The sequence below is a fragment of the Macaca nemestrina genome, chromosome 5 (assembly GCF_043159975.1).
Source record: "Macaca nemestrina isolate mMacNem1 chromosome 5, mMacNem.hap1, whole genome shotgun sequence".
Taxonomy (NCBI): domain Eukaryota; kingdom Metazoa; phylum Chordata; class Mammalia; order Primates; family Cercopithecidae; genus Macaca; species Macaca nemestrina.
The window spans coordinates 171,218,434-171,225,227 of NC_092129.1; the positions used below are offsets into that span (position 1 = coordinate 171,218,434).

Genomic DNA, 6,794 nt, shown 5'->3' on the forward strand with positions numbered 1-6,794 from the left:
ACCTAGCAGAGCTGGAAGAATAAGTTATCTCAGTCAGGCGCAGTGGCTCACACCTGTAATCCCAGCACTTTGGGAGGCCGAGGCAGGCAAATCATGAGGTCAAGAGATTGAGACCATCCTGGCCAACATGGTGAAACCCCATCTCTACTACAAATACAAAAATTAGCTGGGCATGGTGGTGTGTGCCTGTAATCCCAGCTACCTGGGAGGCTGAGGCAGGAGAATTGCTTGAATCCAGGAGGCAGAGGTTGCAGTAAGCTGAAATGGCACCACTGCACTCCAGCCTGGCGACACAGCAAGACCCCTTATCAAAAAAAAAAAAAAAAAAAAAAAAAAGAAAAAAGAAAGAAAGAAAAAGAAAAGAAGTTGTCTCAGACCACTCAGTACAATTGAGTGTCTTCAGAGTCTGCTTCAGGATGTTCCCAGAAACAACATCTTCAAAAGTATCAAAAATGAGTAGGGTGTAAACAGGTCACCTCTGTGACCACTTCCTGTTTGTGAGCAGTGATGTGTTATTCAGGAATACCCGGGATATCACTTCCTCTTCATCACGAAACATGCGCAAAGGTTTGCAGCTCAGCTGCTGATGATTCTGGGCCACAAAGATCGTCAGACCCCCCAGGATTTCAGGCTCTAAGATCCTCTCTGATTTTGAGAGGGGCTGAGATAAATGTGTGATGCATGATGTTACTCCAGAGCTGGAGTTTGATAAGGATACCAGAAAAATCATCCCACCTCTAAGGAGTTCTCTCGTACTTGAGGGCACGCAGGGTGGGCCTCTGGAGACAGCTGGGAGCCCCTGAAATGATTGGAGAACAGTTTTATCCATTCAGACATTTCCTGGGGAGACATGGTCTCAGATGGAAGCTGTTAATGTTTAATCAGTCCTACCAAGTTCAAGGTTGCCCAGTGCCTAACCGCCACATGGCTCTTTGGATTTGCAGCAAGGGGGTCGTGGGACTTTGTGTGCTAAAATCCGAGTGAAGGTTTTGACATTTTAAGTGCTCTTGGGACACAGTGAGAGCTCACAGCCAATTTGCCTGACAGCCTAGCCTCACAGGCTAGTCACCTGATGACCTCTGGAGCCAGCGCTGTTCCATATTCTGCATGATCTTTCCAAGGAGACATCATCCTTTGTGCTTTTATCAGATGGGAACAATTTAAAATGTTTTCGTCGTATGTCCACCTCGGGTTTTTCTGTAGGAAACTTGGTTTTTAATCTGATATTGCTAAAGTATGCATGCTGGGAGATAGGGGAACAGGTATGAAGCTTTTTCAGGCATGACAAATCCCTCCTACAAAACATACTTACGATGGCTTTAAAAGCCAGGTTTTTGTTTGTTGTTTTTTGTTTGTTTTGAGATAGGGTCTCATTCCAGTTGCCCAGGCTGTAGTGCAGTGGCATAATCTCAGCTCACTGCAGCCTTGACCTCCTGGGCTCAGGTGATCTCCCACCTCAGCCTCCTGAGTAGCTGGGGCTACAGGCATGCACCACCATGCCTGGCTAATTTTTTGTATTTTTAGTAGAGATGGGGTTTTGCCATGTTGCCCGGGCTAGTTTCGAACTCCTAGGCTCAAGCAATCTGCCCATTTCAGCCTCCCAAAGTGATGGGATTACAGGCGTGAGCCATTGCGCCCTGCCTAAAAGCCAAAGTTTTAGAACCTTCATTTCTTAGATAAATGAGGATGAAACAAATCTATTCCTTAGCAAAGGTATGCTATCAGGGTGGGGGAGTGGAAGGCGTGGGGGAGACAGGCCCAACGTGAGTAACATCTACATCCCTTGCATGTTCACTTTTACACCAGGCATAGCCTCACTTTAGAGATAGGCCCAAAATTACCAGCCAGAAAAACCTTTTCAAAACTGCACAACAGAGTCTCTCTTTGCATAATATGATGTATGCACCACAGATAATGGAAAAAAATCACCAACATAGGCCCTCTGATTAGTGTTACAAATTGGGGTACCCTGGGAGCCTATCCTTGTCTGCTCTTGAGATTAAATGCTGTTTTGGGTCAAGCATGGTGGCTCACGCCTATAATCCCAGCACTTTGGGAGGCCAAGGTGGGTGGATCACCTGAGGTCAGGAGTTCAAGACCAGCCTGGCCAACATGGCGAAATCCCGTCTCTATTAAAAATACAAAAAAAAAAAAAAATAGCCAAGCGTGGTGGTGCATACCTGTAATTCCAACTACTGAAGAGGCTGAGGCTGGAGAATCGCTTGAACCCAGGAGGCGGAGGTTGCAGTGAGCCAAGATCTCGCCACTGCACTCCAGCCTGGGTGACAGAGCGAGATTCCATCTTAAATAAATAAATAAATAAATAAATAAATAAATAAATAAAATGCTGTTTTGAAGTACAACACTCATCACATGTCTCTCTGTCCTCGACGATGTATTTTCCTTTCACCTTCCTCTTTGATAAGTTTGTTTTCAGGTACTAAAGTTAATAGAGCTTTCTGGAGAGGATTTCACAGTTGGTGGTGGAGAAGGCTTAGTTACTTTAAATAACAACGAGATTATTTTGTAAAGCTGTTTGGAAAGGGTACAAAGGCACTTATTAAGGTGTTCATTATAAACCCCTTGAAAAGTAGCAAAACTGCAAGGGCTGTTGGTTTTCAGTTGAGATGCCAGTGGTCACCCTGGATTTTGTTTAAACAAAAAATCATTTGAGTATCGTAGGCTCTGGACTTTGCTTTTGAACTAGATAAACTTTGTGCCATCCTGCAGAAAAACAGCCACATTATTATTTAACATATGTTGCCCTCTAGCAGACACCTCAGTATTGCAAGCATTTTATTCAGAAATTGTTTCTACTTACCAGCTCTCCGGCAAGTTCACGGAAAGGCTAGATTTTCTCAGCAACTAAGAGTAAGGATATGCAATATTTCAAAAAGTATATTTTCCTCTGGGGACTCTTTTTCCAAAGTAAGATACGGTGTGATATATATTCTAATTCTTTTTCTTTCTTTCCTTTCTTTTTTTTTTTTTTGAAGACATAAAGCCCCAATGTTGATTTCTGAGACACAAAGCCCCAGTGTTGATTTCTGCAGGGACTAGAAGAAACATAGAAAATTGAAACGAACCTACAAAGAATTTGGAAATCACTTATGGCCGTAAGATCTACGCCCAGGCAGAATCCACAACACGCGAAGTTAGGAAATGAAAGGTAGTGAGGTTTCTAAGTCAATAGGGATTTCCTGAGCACCAGTTTTGCACAGCTTTGTTAAGTTTTGTGGGGGATTGGCTTGCAAACTGTTTGTGAGGTTGTGATTAGACACCTTGGAGACTGTTCCTCACCATCTCCATGCAGCCCCTTTGCCAGCCAAACTGAGCTTTCATGCCAGTCAGAAATGGTGTTTCCCTCTGAGCTCCTGTGCCACTTTGCCACCCTTGGGATGCCTGCCACATGACACCATGCACCACAGTTCTACGTGTACATGTCCCATCTTCCCATCTCTAAGGTTCCCAGAGACTTACTTGCTGAACTGCCATAGTGCAGCCAGATCTGATTCAGATCCAGGCTTCGCCACTTAACCTGTCTTTGCACCTTAGTTTTCTCGTTTGCAAAATGGGAAAATGCCCATCTTCATGACTACGTGGAAGATTAGAGAAGGGCCCACTCATATTGGGCATCCAGTAGACGGTGGATATTACTGACAAAAGGGGAATTCTGTCAATACTAACACGTACATGTCCGTGGTGCTGATGAACAAAGCTGAAACTGGATCCTTGTTACTGCTTCCTAATTTACTTAAAGAGGAACAAGTTGCAGGTATTTATTTTCACGTGGTAAAGCCTGTTTGTTTTGCTTAGCAATACATTTTCCTAGAGAAAAAAAGAATTTGATCAAGCAGATTTTCTTTTCCTATTTTTCAAAACAAGTACTATATTTTGTTAGTGCCTGAGTCTGCCAATTCTCATTGGCCTGGTATCCTCCTATGATTATGCTTAGGCACCTATCACTGGACACCTAAGGGTTTATAAGACATGAACTGGTAAGTAGGAGACAAATGCATCCTGGGGGGCCGTTATTAGAGTTTCAGTGGTTATGGCACGTTGCTGCTGATGGATATACTAAAGGGCCTGATGTAATCCTTGGTCTATCAGCTTATACAGTAGAGCTCATCTAGGAAGATGTGCAGCGGAAAACCTGCCTACTCCTCCCTCTTGGCTGGTCTGGGGCCCCAAGTGTTTTATACAAAGGCTGGACTTGGCTGTGATCTACACAGAATTGAAGAGCAGATGGGCTCATATAAAGGAGCTGAGCCAAGGGAGATTAAGCAGCTCTGTTCTCTAGAACTCACTGCCACCACCAGGAGAAGGCTGCGGGGTTTGCCAGGGCAGGGCTGGACAGATACTGCAGACAATTGGGATCTTAGGATGTGGGGCTTGGAGAGATCACCAATGGATGTTTGCTAGAAGTTGAAGAATAGTGGGAATCATAGGCCCTGGGTATGCAAGAGTGGTGAGATTAGACCCTACTGGGCATGTCTTCTAGGGAAATTTCAAATATTCATGGGGGAGGTCCAAGGGAATGCTGCAGGTCTTAAGTCGCAGCAGCAGCCAGGATGCTCTCCCCTTGATTTGGGCATTGGCCCAGTTTCAAATGAGCTCTCATGAAGACTCCACATGGCAACCGTACTATGCTGGCATTCAACCGGGAGGGGATACATGGGTCATTGTATTTACACTGCACTTTTACAAATGAGCAAGATTTGTTTTCACCTACTCATAACAATCATTTCTTTCATCTACTTCTTATGAAGACATTGCATCAGGCTCGATGCCATGCCCTTCATACTTTTAAATTCATATCCATATTCAATTAGTATAATTACAAAAATAAATTTAAAACTAATTACTGTCGCATATAATTATATATCTCACAACTCAGCATTTGCAGATAAAGGAAGCCATAGCTGTTATGACAATAGTTCCTAATAGCCTGGAACTGTGAATTAATTGCAGTTTAAGATGGCACCACAATGTAAATAGTGACATCGTTATTATTGCAAGATCACTGCACCATGAGGAAGAATAGGTTGCAGTGAAATTGTGGGAGAAGGCTCACTAGTTTCCATCAATATGTAACCAAATGGTGAGGAGATGGGCAAGAGTATGACATGAGATGACTGAAAAAGTTGGAGTCTTTAAGGATACTTATTTTTAAATCTTTCTGACCATTTGTTTCACTCACATCCATTCAAGTACTGAATGTACTCTACCTGTGTGACAATGTGGGTCTACACCTTGCCTCTCCACCTCCATTGCCTAAGTACTGCTATGCCCTGATCATTTCTGTTTTGCCCCTTGTCCCCTCATGCCATCATCTTCTCTCTATGCAGCCACCTGATGCATTTTACTAAATTGAAATTTGACAGTGTCATTTCCAGGCTTAAAATCATCCAGTGGGTATTTATGGCTAGCAGATAGCTGTTTTCATGTTGTCAAGCAAACCTGCCATGACCTACAAGGAGATGTGCGGCTTCCTGCCTGCCATGGGTCATCTCCTTTCTCCTGTTCCTCCTACCACTTGTGCATCCAGCACCTGGCTGACCTGCACTTAACCTTAATCCGTGAGCACACTGTTCTTAACCTTTGCATGTGCCTGTGCTCCCTCTTTGTGGAGGACCACACAGAGGCTCCCCCACTTCCCTGCCCAGCTCCATGCCATAGTCACCTGCCCCATTCTTATCTGCCTTTCAAGATTCAGCTCACATTTCACCTCCTTTGCCAGACATTCCTTGACTGCTGCAGGCAGAATTGTCTCCTCCATCATATTTGCACAGCATCCTTTTTCTTTTAATCTCTGCAACTGCACTTAGCACATTTTATTATTCTTTCCACTTATGCATTGGCTTCTTCACTAGACTGTGAATGTGTTAAAGACAGCCACTAAGCTTTCCATCCTATTTATCCCTGGAACTGAGCTCACTGCTTCATCTATAATAGGCAGCCTCCATATTATTGTCCAATTCTATTTCTAATTTCAGTTTATTTTCTTTACATAAACTCATAAAGTAAAACAGGAAAAGTTTGGTCTGGAGAAGCAAAGATGAAGGGGAACTTGATAACCATCTTGAAGAATTTGAAGGGTTGTCCTATGAAAAAGGATTTGGGCTTGTTCTACCAGGCCCAGATGCGATTCTTGGTCGATGGATGGAAGGCATAGTGCAATAGATATTAGATCAATATAAAGAAGAACACCCTAAATGTCAACTATTCAAAAAAAGAATCAGCTGTCTCTTGAGTTAGTTGGTGAATGTCTCATAGCTACGTAGGCTAAGCTGGAGATTTTGTGGGAATTATTCAAGTATCACATAGATGGACACACAGGTTGTCTTTTTATATTGTGAAATAATAATTAAAACACGACATTGATGTTCCATTATACTACCTCTCTGCATCGTAAGAAAAGGCCTCAAGGAGCCTCTAACAAGGCAGAACCAAACTGATAGAAGGAACCTGGACATCTTTCTTGAAAGCTCCCTCTCATAAACTTTAATAGTGACCAAGCCCTCCCAATTCTATCTTCTTACCACTTTCCATTCTCATTCTCCCTTATTTAACCCCTTTACCTCTGGTGTGTAGAGGCCCTCGCAATCTCCAACCTAGACTATGGTTCTACTCTTCTAATATCCTGAATGAGTAGCCACTCCTTCGTCTTCAAGAAAGATGTTCAGGTTCCTTCTGTGAGTTTGGTACCAGGCTGATCTGGAGATAGTGATCATGTTTGAATGTACTGGGGAAAAATTAATCAAATTTCTAGATCTTCAAAACGGAGTACCAAC

The 6,794-nt window shown here is 43.2% G+C and overlaps 1 protein-coding gene and 1 long non-coding RNA gene across 14 annotated transcripts in view; both read right to left on the minus strand.

Annotated features, from left to right (window-relative positions):
* LOC105482440 (phosphatase and actin regulator 1) overlaps nt 1-6,794 on the minus strand; it is a 578,235-nt gene that overhangs the window by 376,254 nt on the left and 195,187 nt on the right. The gene's annotated exons all lie outside the window — the stretch shown is intronic.
* The window catches only part of LOC105482443 (uncharacterized), an 81,605-nt gene continuing 75,134 nt past the window's right edge, over nt 324-6,794 (minus strand). For both annotated transcript variants that reach the window (XR_011622996.1, XR_987610.3), the window contains exon 3: nt 324-3,828. This is a non-coding gene — a long non-coding RNA (uncharacterized lncRNA). The remainder of the gene's footprint in view (nt 3,829-6,794) is intronic.